Source organism: Phocoena phocoena, chromosome 7 (assembly GCF_963924675.1).
Source record: "Phocoena phocoena chromosome 7, mPhoPho1.1, whole genome shotgun sequence".
In the NCBI taxonomy this organism is placed as follows: domain Eukaryota; kingdom Metazoa; phylum Chordata; class Mammalia; order Artiodactyla; family Phocoenidae; genus Phocoena; species Phocoena phocoena.
This window is the reverse complement of record NC_089225.1, coordinates 39,902,996-39,917,264: the sequence shown is the minus strand read 5'-3', so window position 1 is coordinate 39,917,264 and position 14,269 is coordinate 39,902,996. Positions and strand designations below refer to the sequence as shown.

The following is a 14,269-nucleotide window of genomic DNA, read 5'->3' as shown; positions in this document are numbered from 1 at the left end:
TATGCCCCTGACAACGTTTGTGCTTAACAATTTCCATTGCATTCTTTACTTTGTTTCCAATTAATGAGACAGTACTACAAAGTAGAGATCTTAAGTGAGAAATTTAGACGATAGTCCTTGTAGCTAAGAAAATCGACACCTTTCTATTCCCAAATTATGCAAATTAATTTTAGGGTAAATTAAATGCCCAGGTTATTGTTCTGCATCCATTCTGCTTTATTTCGTAAACAAAACTTTATTGAGTAGGAAGTAACTTCTTTTTTAAGAGCTTTTTTTTTTTTAATATCTTTCTTTCTTTATTGGAGTATAACTGCTTTACAATGGTGTGTTAGTTTCTGCTTTGTAACAAAGTGAATCAGCTATACATATATCCCCATATCTCCACCCTCTTGCATCTCCCTCCCTTCCACCCTCCTTATCCCACCCCTCTAGGTGGTCACAAAGCACCAAGCAGATCTCCCTGTGCTATGTGGCTGCTTCCCATATATATGTACATGCCACTCTCTCACTTTGTCCCAGCTTACCCTTCCCTCTCCACGTGTCCTCAAGTCTCTTCTCTAGTAGGTCTGCCACTCTTTGGCTCGATCTATTTCCTGGCTGTATCAAATTCTGCATGTCAGTAAGGAGAAACCACAGCAAATAAAATTAATTTTATTCAATTTTATATTCTTTAAAAAAACTATTTTTTTTGGTTCGACTTTTTTCTTTCTCTTGCAAATAAGCTTTTACTTAGAAACTAAAATCAATAAAAATGTGCCAAAATTTAAAAAATATTTAAAAGAATCATATCCTCTCTAAATATACTTCATGTTTATACCAGATGTAAATATTTCTAATTTAAAGCAATGTCTTCGTATTACTTAGAAAACCTATGAGAAATATCTTAATCATTAACTACATAAAGCAGTTACTCTAGAACAATCATATTGGGAAATATTATGTTTCAGCTATTTTTTATTCTGTATTACTCAATTCTGCATAAAAAAAAAATGTTTCATCCCTTCCTTGGGAAATCTGCAAAAGAACAATACTGGGAAGATGTATTTCCAGGAACTAGTGTAAATGAAAAAATGAGAGAAATAAAACAAAAATATATACTTTACCAACAATGTTGATTTATCTCCTATTTCTAAATACTTATTGGCAAATTAACTTTGAATTTGACTAAATTCTAATGAAGGCTAAAATTGTAGAAATACTAACATCAGCAGCAAAATGGGTGATCTGACTCATGCTGGGCTAAACCAAGTTTTTTAATGCTCAAAATATTTAGAAATTTTAGAATGTTTAGAAGAATGTTTTATCTGTGTTGTGTACAACCAGGATGAGGTTGGCAAGACATTTTAGTACATTGCTTTATCTAAAAACTTGACTCTGACTATCTTCTAGAAGTTTAATTGGCTATTCTTTTTATAAAAATCAAAAATGGAATTAAAAAAAATTCTCCATTGCCTTAATCAATCAGCCTTTCTAATATCACAGAACCTACTTGATCAGCAAAGTCTTCGCATCATCTAACCCAAATCCCTCCAGGCAAAGTTGAAAGTTCAAATTCAGTTCCACATATCAATATTTCGCTTTGTGATATAAAGTTATGGAACATAGCATGTGCCCTCCTGTAGAAAGAGTTTGGGGGACTGGAATCGACACCAAAGGTAAGGGCCGTATTTCAAAACTGAGTTTGCCCTAAGAAAGACGTCACATAAACAAGCATATAAGTTCATTACTTTAGAGCCCACTCCTCATTTTTCTTAAAAAGCCTTCATTGTACAGAGAAAAATGTGTCAGTATATCCTTTAAGTCTAGTACAGCAACACTTTCACTGGAACACAAAGGACTGCATTCGTAGTCTGAAGTTCCTTCTCATTTCAGTAAAGTCTCAGTGTCTCTTGGCAGTTTTCAATTTCATTCCTTGGTTACCTCAAAATTCTTGAAGTTTCGCTCCTAGATTTTCTGTGCTTTCCTTAGGGCAATAACTCATCCCACAATGAAAGGAGGTGGAATCTACTGATTTTGGTCATAGGTTGGTCATGGAAACTGGGCAAGGAATAAAGAGTAAGGAAGAATGAGGAGTTCAAGACAATTCTGAGTGATGGGGAAGATGAGGTGCTATTAATAAAATTAGAAAATTAGGAAGAAAGCATGCTTGAAGAAAGTGGTAAATAATAAAGCAAGATTCTATTTTACTTTGAAATTTATGGCTTGATGGTTTGCTAACCTTCATGAGAGTGGTTTTGGCCCAGTTGTGAGAAGCAATCCACATTTCAGGAGAGTAGAAGTTGGTGGATGATGAGATGTGCGGTAGAGATGATAGAGGACAATTTTAAATACTTGGCAGCAAAGGTAAAACCGAAGATAAGATGATGTCTTGAAAATGAAAAGGGAAAATTTTTTCTAGGGCAGAGAAATCATGCCTGGGTTGAAACGCTCTAGAAAAGTGAAGGGCAAGCAAGTTCAAATGAAAGAAGCATCACTCTCTTGAACAAAGACAGAGACCAAAGGCAAGGGGAAAAAGTTGAGGTTCTGAAGTAGAAGGGGGTGCTCACAGCAGATACACTCCATCTTCTTATGAAATAGTAGCCAAGGCAATTTGCAAAAGTGGGGTATTCTTTTGAGCAAGGTGGAGATTGTTTCAGAGTTCCTCTCTCTCTTTCTCTCTCTCTCTCTCTCTCTCTCTCTCTCTCTCTCTCTCTCTCACACACACACACACACACACACACACACAATGTAAAAAGAATCCTGAGAAGTAGTGAGAGCCTGGCTATGGTTTAGTAGAGTTATTCTACATTTATTCTTCCAAAGTACCCTATTAGAGTGGGGTTTCAATTTCTAATTGTTTTCTCCATTTCAGGATTTTGATTCTTAACAATAAAATTTTAAACACTGTCAGATTTAATGTGTTTGAGGCCATTATGTGCCAACTTTGTAAAATTTTTCCTTATGGTGAACTGAAACTTTCCTCTCTGTAGCTCTGGAGTTAATCTGTCAGAAAAAAACCCTACTACCTCATTAGGAGTCCTTGTCAAATGCTATTGCATCCTTCTTTGCTTTCAGAACTCTAGACTAAACACTTTCTTTTGTTAAATAATTTCTGATATCATTGAATTTCTTTCATCTTCAATGAGAAAAAAATTACACACTATTTTGCCTGAGAACTGAACATACATTTAGAAATAGCTGTTAGCTCAAATAATATAAATTATTACAAATAAAGACCTATTGCTTGATTTACTTTCTGTTTTGTGTATGTTTATATAAAAATTGTTCTATTTGGCTAGAACTCTATTCAATCAATTTACATAAATCCATGCTAACATTTCCAAAGATAGAGTGTCATGAGGACAATATGGAGGCAAGGAATCAGTAATAAGATTTATAAAAGACCTTGAGAAAAATATTCAAATATTTTTATTATTTGGAATTTTTATTCTTGATATTAGGAGGAAATGGACTATATATTAATCCCCTATGAGTAAATTTATTCCTGGAGTGGGGTTGGCATACTTTAGAACAAATGTGTGTATTTCTTATTCTCATTGCATTTTTCCAGATGATAAGAAAATGATTGGAAAATTACTTTTTATGGTTGATATCCTAGCTTTATTAGCTTTTCCCCAATGTTATAGAGTAAGTCCACATGTTTATGAACATTTCCTCTACTGTGAGTGCCTATATTCATTAAAAAGAAAATATTCATTAAATTAGACTCCTCACATTATGTCTAGATAAGATTAATTCACTTATACAATATGATAATATTATTCTTCATAGATTGATTTCTTTTTTTTTTTTTTTTTCTTTCTTTTTTTTTTTTTTGCTGTACGTGGGCCTCTCACTGTTGTGGCCTCTCCCATTGCGGAGCACAGGCTCCGGACGTGCAGGCTCAGCAGCCATGGCTCACCGGCCCAGCCACTCAGCAGCATGTGGGATCTTCCCGGAACGGGGCACGAACCCGTGTCCCCTGCATTGGCAGGCGGACTCTCAACCACTGCGCCACCAGGGAAGCCCCATAGATTGATTTCTTTATTGACCACCATTTAGATTCATTAGTTATTGATATACATGTTAAAATGTGGGAATATTCTCATATGTTATAGGACTGTTTTTCTTTGAAATTTAATGTAAATCAGAAAATAACCTTCAGAGAATGCAAATAAGAGTATGCATATAAAAATTATTTGTATACTATTAGCTTTGAAATCATTGCAGCTGGCTTAGAAATGTTGGTAGAACTACAAAGCTATCTACTTGTTGAGTCAATAAAATAGTGTATACCCAGTATTCAGTCCCTTTTCTACATTAAAGCTAGTCTAAATATTAATGAAAATTGCAACAGAGAGAATTACATTAGTTTCTGACAAGATTACAGACTGCAAAAGGAAATTTACAATCACTTGTCATAGCCTAGGCCAATTCAGAATCCCGAAACCCTCTGTCTTGTCAAGGGTTTTACCTTAGGCCATATATACCCTTCCCACCTGCCACATTTGCAGTAGGAATCTTCAGAACAGATTTATTAATCCTTCAAAAGCTTCCACACTGGCATAGTCTACACTGATTATCTAAAATGTTCAGAACACTTTGAAAAAATTAACCATTACCAGAGTGAATTTCCCCTCCTTTCTTTCCCCTTTCCAACCTAGAAGCGGGATTGAATGGAGAATCCAATCTTTTAAGCTCCCCCCTTCAAAATAAAATCAAACTAGTATATTGAGATAATTTAAGCTGGTTCCAGGAAAGCAAAATTAGGGTTGTAATGTACTGTTTCAGAAATTCAAACCTAGTCTGAAGTTCTCTCTTCTTTAGTGTACTGAGAAGTTAATGCATATTTAATTGTCTATGATTAATTCTAAATAATGTGTTATTTCAAATCCAATCATTCATTTGATTTACATTCTCTGGCATTTTCAGCTTTGCTTCTGTATTTCTTCCCCACTTTTCTTATCAATGGTCGTTTTGAATATATCCCACCCCAAATTAAGATTCTTAAATTCCACACAGCAGTTGCAGCTTTAGTTTCTCTTCTATTTGTGAGAAATGTTAATGAAATGTCATTAATTCTTTCAATTGTAGATTGATATTGCTTAAAATGACCTACGATTCACTTACTTTGTGCTAAGGATTGCTCTAAATTCTTTGTATGAGTAGTTGCTTTAATTCTCAGAACAACCCTATGCAGTATTGTTATTATTATTCCAATTTTACAGATGGAAATTGTGGCAGAGTAACTTACTCAAGGTCAAAGAGCTCGTTGACAGTAAAGAGAGAAATTTTAAGTAGTGTAGCTCCCAATTTCTGTACTCTTAACCATAGACACTGCTAGATTTCCATAAAGTAGTAGTTTTGGGGGTCAGGGTCAAAATTTTATTCCCAAATCAGATCAGTTATTCTATTTTTTTGTAAAATTCACTTTTATGCATAATGGTTATAGAATATGAGATTTTGATAAGTCTAGTAGAGAAAGATTATCAACTTTGAAGTCAGGTAAAATGGGCTTAAAGTCTCATTTTTATAATTAGCTTATTGTATGACTGATCTTGAACATTCTTTTTTTTTTTTTAACATCTTTATTGGGGTATAATTGCTTTACAATGGTGTGTTAGTTTCTGCTCTACAAAAAAGTGAATCAGCTATACATATACATATGCTCCCATGTGTCTTCCCTCTTGCGTCTCCCTCCCTCCCACTCTCCCCATCCCACCCCTCCAGGCTGTCCCAAAGCCCCGAGCTAAAATCCCTGTGCCTTGCGGCTGCTTCCCCCTAGCTATCTACCTTACTACGTTTGTTAGTGTGTATATGTCCATGACTCTCTCTCGCCCTGTCAAAACTCACCCTTCCCCCTCCCCATATCCTCAAGTCCGTTCTCCAGTAGGTCTGCGCCTCTATTCCTGTCTTATCCCTAAGTGATCTTGAACATTCTTAATTTCTCTGACTCTATTTCTTCACTATTATGAGGACTAAAATAGTGACATATAAAAAGTGACCAGCACAAAACCTGGTTCACAGTAGATTTTCTCCCTTTTTCCTACAACAAGGAGGAAATAATCTATTTTCCTTTTTCTCTGTTATTTCATATAGGTGTAGAAGTAATTGATATCCTTGGTCTAAGGCTGAAAAAAAAGCTGGGCATTTTATATACTGATATGCAATATTTAAGGATTTACGCTTCCTATTTTTCCGTCTATGAATTAATTAGCTGTGTCACAATAGAAGCACTCTCCCCCTCTGCTCCAGAGTTTTATTTTGCCTTCTGAGGAATGAAAATTTATTTTACAGATATCAGTAGAACCACAGATGAGAGAGGGAGAAAAACACTCTCTACCATTTCACAAACAACCATTGCTTGCCATATTTTTGAAAAGTTTGTTCTTCCTTTGTGGGGAATATAAGTAGCCAGTTCAAGTTCCATGTGTTTGGTGAAATGCTTAAATAAACTCTTTTAAAACTGGGGATTATGTCTGTTGATAAAGCACTCTTGTGAATATTTCATTGAAACCTGGATTACCTTTTTTTTCTTAACTCATTTGCCTTTTCAGACATACCATAAGGAAACCTATGGAACTTTTGAAAATGGAGAAAAGTCCTGTTGATCACTGACAGTACATTTTGAGTATTAATATATGTGGCCGGTTTGAAGGAGTATATCTGCTGTTAATCTGGGCTTTGCTTCTTGTGTTAATTTGAGGTACTAAGGCTACAGTACAATATGCTATTACTAACAATAAGCCTCAGTAAAAAATGGTTACTTGGTATCTCATTAATATGACAGAAGATTCCAGTAAAGCTGAACTTACTGACAGTAAGAATAGACAAATGGAAAGAATAAGTCAGTTAAAAGGTGAATGATTTTTAATACTTTCTGAAGTATTTGTCAAAAATGAAATGTGTCTGGAATGGAAATGTTGCTTTGCTAAACATTTGTATATTGTCACGAAGTTATTCAAGTGTCTGTATACATTTTGGAAGTATTTGAATTGTATGTCAAATCCAGGTTAGTTATGTGTTAGTAATGTAAGTGTCAACAAGAGATATTAGCAAGACCCAGGAAGAAGGCAAATGTTACACTTACCTTGTGCAGTGTTTTTGTTGTTTCTCTTTTTATCACTTATATAAGTTTCAAAACAAGTGCAGAGTCACTGAAATGATTCAAACAACATAGAGAAAACTGAGCATATGAAAATTAAAATAGACCTAGAGACTCTTTCCTTTTCTGACAAATTTACATACTACTAATTCAATACTTAGGGCTGATGCTAAGATTTTAAGAGCTTAATGGCATTATCAGTTATTTACTATAACCATATTTGGGTTTGCTTTGTATAAAACAAATTCCCAAAATAGCTCCTCTGAAATCTAAAGTTCACTATCATTTATAATATCGGAAAATGAGTTGCCTTTAGCCAGTATCTTTTCCCTCATATTTTATTTTACATTTTATTCACCCAGTTTCACTGTCTGTTGATGATCATCTGTGTAATATATGTTAGGAATTTTCACTTGAAGGACCATGTATCTTTAAATGTCTTCTCTTTATTCGTCCTAGTTCTAACACATGTAATTTCCCTTTTAATTTGACATCATTTAACGGCACATTACACGTCAATGATGTGATCTGTGAATATTTACAATGTTCATGTCATTTTTATTTTCTAATCCAATTTAAGTAGCTCTGCTTTTTATGACATCATGAATTCTTCAGTCTTTTTGGTCTTTTTGGGACTAATTATTCCATTAGTTCCTTTGAACTAGCTCTGTGTTGTCAGTCATTTCTTTCCTTTTGATCATAAGACCTTTGCTGCCCTCCTTTGCATGTACAGTCAGTTGTAGGTCTGTGCAACCAAGCTAAGAAGTAAGTACTAAGTCCTCATCCTTGCAGACTGCTATTCCCAATCATTTCTGTACGGAAGGCACTTTGTAGGTAAATCTTTCTATTGTAAAACCATGGCTTCTAAAGTTCTTACATACTGAAAACACATTTGGATACATTTTAAAAAATATCTTTTATAAAGGTAGTAAATATTTTATGCAAAATACTTTCACTTGCTAAGACAGAGATTTAAAGAAAAAAAATGAGTAAAAAAATAACCAGTAGAAAAGCAGACTAAATTTCACTTGTTGCAGTATTGCATGACACATAGTCTATGTTTATTTTTTAATGCTGGTTTGGGCAGAATTACAAAATGTCTTAGATTCAACTTTTGAAAAAATGTAGTCTTTCCTGGTACTTTCCATATCCATTTGCCTGCTAACTTATATGAGAGTTTATAGATGTGATTAATTTTAAATAGCATAAAGGCAAAAGAAAATTTGGAGTGACTTAAGCATGACTTTGTCTTTAACCCTCTTGTTTACTAGGAACTTTTTTTTTTTTAACATCTTTATTGGAGTATAATTGCTTTACAACGGTGTGTTAGTTTCTGCTGTATAACAAAGTGAATCAGCTATATGTATACATATATGCCCATATCCCCTCCCTCTTGTGTCTCCCTCCCTCCCACCCTCCCTATCCCAACCCCTCTAGGTGGTCACAAAGCACTGAGCTGATCTCCCTGTGCTATGCGGCTGCTTCCCACTAGCTATCTATTTTACGTTTGGTAATGTATATATGTCCATGCAACTCTCTCACTTTGTCACAGCTTACCCTTCCCCCTTCCCATATCCTCAAGTCCATTCTCTAGTAGGTCTGTGTCTTTATTCCCGTCTTACCGTTTCCTCTGTGATGCTGAGGAGCTCTGCTGTCTGTTGCTGCCCTCTGTAGTGATGACTAAGAGAGCACAAGATCAGCTTTGTTAAACGCGGTAGAAATTGACTCTAAAAACTTTCTCCAGAATGCAAATGCAGCCCATTTGAGATTCACATATTCTCTGAAAATAAAAAGCCAATAGGAGTATTTTTGCATTTGAAGAGTTCTTCTGCAAGTACTAGACACTGAGAACATAACCTGACTGCTTTTTTAGGTATCATTTTTAAATATTGCAATGTTATTTATTTAGTCTGATTGAAAGCACCACCACGAATATTTATATATAAACTAAAGTTAACCTAATATATTTTTAAAAGTAGATTTATGATTTAAGATTTCAGATTGGATGGCAATGGCTAAGAATAGTCCAGAATTTCTGCCTTTATAAGCCAAACAATCTTACATTAAGCCATTTAATTCTCTATGAGGCTGTTTCCTTATCTATCAAATGGAGATAATTTTAAAGCTAAACTCTTACAAAGAATGTAATTTGTACTCTACCAAGCTCTACCCAAATAACAAGCATGGTTATTTCCTTATTTAGATTTAGTCTGATTTAACTATGAAATGGTTAAAATCTGTCCCTCCCTTCTCATTCTACTCCTAAACGTTGCTCCCACTGCCCCTTCTTCTGGGAATAAGGTTAGAGAGGATTAGTCCAAGGGACAGGCAGTTGCTGAAATCAGGAGGAACTTAACAGCACCTGGGTAGTGTCTAGGAAGAGACAACAGAAATGTGCCCTCTTGAAAAGAAGGCTGGATGAAGCTAAACAGGGATTAGGGCCCTAGCTAAGTGGCCTGAGGCTCAGGGCAAGGGATTCTTGGCAGGAAAACTCAGACCCAAGCACTACTGTAAAAATAAGGCCCGCTTTGCTAGAGTTAGGGTCAGTCCAGAATATGGTGGCCCTTTGAAAGCAGAGCTAATTTCAGATGATGTCTCTTTTAAAATTCTTTTATATTACAAAGTCTGCAGATGTGAGTTTGTGTACTAGCTTTGCCATTTACTGGCTGCCTTGTCTGGCCATTCCAGAGCCAGGTTCTTCAATTTCTCTGAGCCTCAGTTTCCTCCCTTGTAAAACTGGGGATAATCGTGAAATAATATTGCTAAAACTCCTGATCTAATGTCTATTATTAAAAATAGTAGGTATTTATACTTACCTGGCAGGGGAGATACCATGATCATGAAGATGGTTTTCCCAGGGCAAAGCTTATCCATTGCACTCCAGATGTGCTGACCCCTACAATTTCCCCAAATGTGGGAGACTCGACTGCATAATTTGTGGTAGTGGGGACTGCGTTCAGACCAAAAAAGTAGTACTTATTAAAAGTTAACTGAGGGCTTCCCTGGTGGCGCAGTGGTTGAGAGTCCGCCTGCCGATGCAGGGGACACGGGTTCGTGCCCCTGTCCAGGAAGATCCCACATGCCGCGGAGCGGATGGGCCCGTGAGCCATGGCCGCTGAGCCTGCGTGTCCGGAGCCTGTGCTCCGCAGCGGGAGAGGCCGCAACAGCAAGAGGCCCGCGTACCGCAAAAAAAAAAAAAAAAAAAAGTTAACTGAGTCTACATCTGGTCAGGATAAGAGCAGGAATTTGATAGGTCAACCTGAAAGTAACATCAATGACTTTATTTAAGAGGAACCAAAAGGGGCCATGAAACTCTTTTCTGTGTTTCTGGAATTATATGACATATGTGATTGTCTGTTCTACATATTTCCACAGAAGAGAACTCTGGAACTCACTGTAGGAAGTTGACATGTGGCCAGGGCTCAGCTCCTGTACCATGCTTTCTATAAGTCAGTTGCCATGTTCATGCTCGTATTGGCTCATACTTGGATTTTTCAAAGATACCATTCCTACAGTGCAAGTACTGCCTAAGTCTTACTGTGATTCCAAGATGTGTTTACAGTTTGTGGAGGTAGCTCACATGATTAATATTTCAATGTTAAGAACCAATTTGCTTGCCTAAAGGATAGGCGGTATAATTAATTTTGCCTCTTTTTTCTGTTTAGTGGCATTGCCACTGCGAATTTTTATAGAGTTCATATTTAACTTTCAATGTGTATTGGGAGAGCATTTTCAAAAAAAAATGGTTATTCAACGGACCACACATCGTTTTTATTTCTTTTAGCTTAAAAAAGAAGTGACCAATTTTATTAACTCACTTCAGCATAGTCACTACTCAAAATGTTGGATGAGGAAAGGGTGAGGGTTTTGGGGGGTGACTGATAAAGCCACGATTCACCGGCCTTCTTAGGTTGTCTCAGTTTTCTTTTGAGGACAAAAGAACACATTAAACGTTTTAATATTTAAACTTTCATAAGTAAAAGTAAGAAGTGATTTCTTTAACAATGTTCAAAGTGAACTTTGGAACTGATAAAAGTAAACATATGGGCCCTGGAGCCAGAATATCTGGTTGTGAATCCCAGATTTGCTACTTCCAAGTTGTGTGACATTAGGCAAATGTCTATGCTTTTTTGTGCTTTGGTTTTCTCCACTTTAAATGGGACGAATTACAGATCTCACAACACTGTGCTGTGAGGAGTAAGCAAGTTAATACATGTGAAGCATCTACCTATATTTGTAGGTTTACAGGGAAACAAAATAATACAATGTAAATCCAAGGTTTAGAGACAGTTAGAGTAACACAAAACAATACACAGGCTTTAAAATTGTTGTCCAATTAGATACATTTTTCTTTGAATAATTACAATAAGGATATTTATTATACAAAGTCCATAACATGGTAATGTTATTTAGAAGTCTCTGAAGTTTTTTTAAGAAAAAATTGAGCCATAGACTACTAGCAACACCCTCCATCTCTACCACCTCAGGGTTGCTCCTTGGCTGTCAGGTTGTTCTTCTGTCAGAACATTTAGCAGTTTGATGGAGAACGTCTCCATTTTCTAGGTGCATTTAATAAAATATGTGTTTCTAAGTCCTGTGCATGTTACATTATTGGTGACTGGATACTTGTAAAAAGTTAAGGTGGTTGTTGGTAGTAGGCCTCCTTGGTGATGGCTCTTATTTTTTAATGCCTTCTTTTGTAGTGTGCGATTTAATCAATGTTTTAACTGTGAGTCAAAAGTACGTATGTTATGAATTCTCCTTAAAGGTTTACGGTTTTTTCTTTTACTACTAATATACAAAATGACTATTTTATGTCTCTAATGATTGTGCCTCAGTAGCCCAATACAACTACTAATAGAGAACTACATGGTCTGAAATGAGCTATAATATAATTATTTCTATCCCGGGGTTGTGGGTAATTCAATCTTCAGTGCTGATGTACTCCGTTAAACATGGTGGATTTACACACCCACAGTCTTAGGTATGTATCTAAAGAGGCCAGCTGGTATCATGAATAATAATCATTTCATTTTGCTATTTATCTAGTGAAAATCCGGTTTCTGAAAGCCTTATATGATTTTTCTCAGGTGCTCAATATTAATGAAGGAGAGAAATTTATATGAATTACCTAGACTTATAGGTAATTGAAACAGAGTCTGCCAAAAGTAGAAATGGTACTTCAAAGTTTGAATTTTAAAATTTATTTTTTTCCATGTGAATTTACTGAAAAGCTATTTCTCAAAACAGTCTCACAAGCAGCTAATGCTTGTTGTTTACTGAAATTTGTACTATATTATATATTCTTGGTAAGTTAAGTACAATAATAAATACCACATGAATGATTGAAATAGAATAATGGTGATATGCTTTGACCTTGTTTAAAGAGTTATTCTGTAGTTCCAGTTTACATAGCCTTCTACTCTTTTTTGTACTACTCTGTAATTTCAAGAATTTAGAAAAAAAAAAAAAGAATTTAGAATATTAAACTAGCTTTGCTGCTAAAGGAAAATTGAGACTAACTGCTGTGATTACACATTTGTTTAGTAGCAAAGTTGCTAAGCCACAAGAGCTGAAGCAAATACTGAATCATGAAGACTATTAATTGAGATTGACTATTAATTGAGCTTTTGCTACCCCAAAGCATCTATTTGGTAAATATAGCACAAAGTACTTATAGATCCAACTGGCTTAGAATATTTTTTCCACCTCTGCTATGGTGCCTGAAGTATCTAGAATTAGAGATATTCCTCTGGGTTCAGGCGTTATCACAGTTGTTACCTGGAAGGTTAAACTGTTACTGCACATTGGCCTACGAACACATATGATCTTGTCAGATGTGTAGCTTGCACGGTATTACGAAATTAAAAAAAAAATAGTATATTGGAATAGAAAACCCCTCAGTTCATGGATTATCCCGGAAAGGGTAACTTTGGGTGGCATAAACAATGTAGGGTTTAGCTCTGATATAAAATGTTATTATGAATCTAATTTTTTGCCATTGAGCCCAAGTTCTCATTCTTTATGAAAAACTAAATCAATGGAGATATTACTTAACCTAAAATGAAAACTTTGTAAGTTCTTTGGACTTGATGAATGACTTACCAAATACTTATTACATATTTTTTGGCATTGGCTGTGTGCAAGCTTATTTCTAGGATTGCTGTAAGGGTGCGATAGCTCAGAAATAAATAAAATACAGTTTCTGGTCTTTAAAATACTTTCAGTTTAAAGGAAGAGACAGTTTTTAATACAAATAGCAGTGGACAGTAAATGAAATAAGCTGAAGCTCTTGAATAAGAAGGTTAAGGCCACATTTCAAATTGGAACACTGGAAAACTAATTGTAATGTAGGCATTCCAAATGTTTTCTAGAAAGTACTGTGGAAATGTAGTATAAGGGAAGACTTTTAAAATAAACAAAACAAACATAAAACACTTATTTTATTTTATTTTATTATTTTTTTTGGTGATAGAGGGGCCTCTCACTGTTGTGGCCTCTCCCGTTACGGAGCACAGGCCGCGGACACGCAGGCTCAGCGGCCATGGCTCACGGGCCCAGCTGCTCCATGGCATGTGGGATCTTCCCAGACCGGGGCACAAACCCGTGTCCCCTGCATAGGCAGGCGGACTCTCAACCACTGCACCACCAGGGAAGCCCATAAACACTTATTTTATTATAAAAATACATTCTTTTCCCCAAAATAAAACAAAGTTAAGAAAAAAATTTCATACTATAGATAAACGTCAATACATTAATACTTGTTCTTCCATGAAGACATACATATTTTTTCCATCAAAATGGGATCATTCTAAAAGAACTGTTTTCTAATCTACATTTTAACTTAATATATCATGGACTGCTTCCTATGGTAATAAATTACCTTATATAGTACTTGAATATTTATCATTTGTTTATTCATCTAATAAAAAAATACTGAGAATTCACTATATTCTTGGCATAGTCACTGTCCAGGGATACAGTGGTATATATCAAAGACATGTGTTACTGATGGTATCAAATCATAGGAGAATTTGATGCAAAAGAACAAGTTGAATACAAGAAGACAAGGGAAAAACAGATTTTTTATCTCCTCTCTACTTAGTCATGGTTGAGGATGTTAGCTAAGTATTTGGATAACATACATGTTCAATGAACTACAAGACCAAGGTACTGAGAATTACT

General features: G+C 35.5%; 1 non-coding gene across 1 annotated transcript; it reads left to right on the top strand.

The window, feature by feature from the left end:
- The first annotated feature begins 9,892 nt into the window (after positions 1-9,892).
- LOC136126217 (U1 spliceosomal RNA) lies at positions 9,893-10,050 on the top strand. Its single transcript, XR_010656105.1, has one exon. It is a non-coding gene; the product is annotated as a U1 spliceosomal RNA (small nuclear RNA).
- The last annotated feature ends 4,219 nt before the right edge of the window (positions 10,051-14,269 follow it).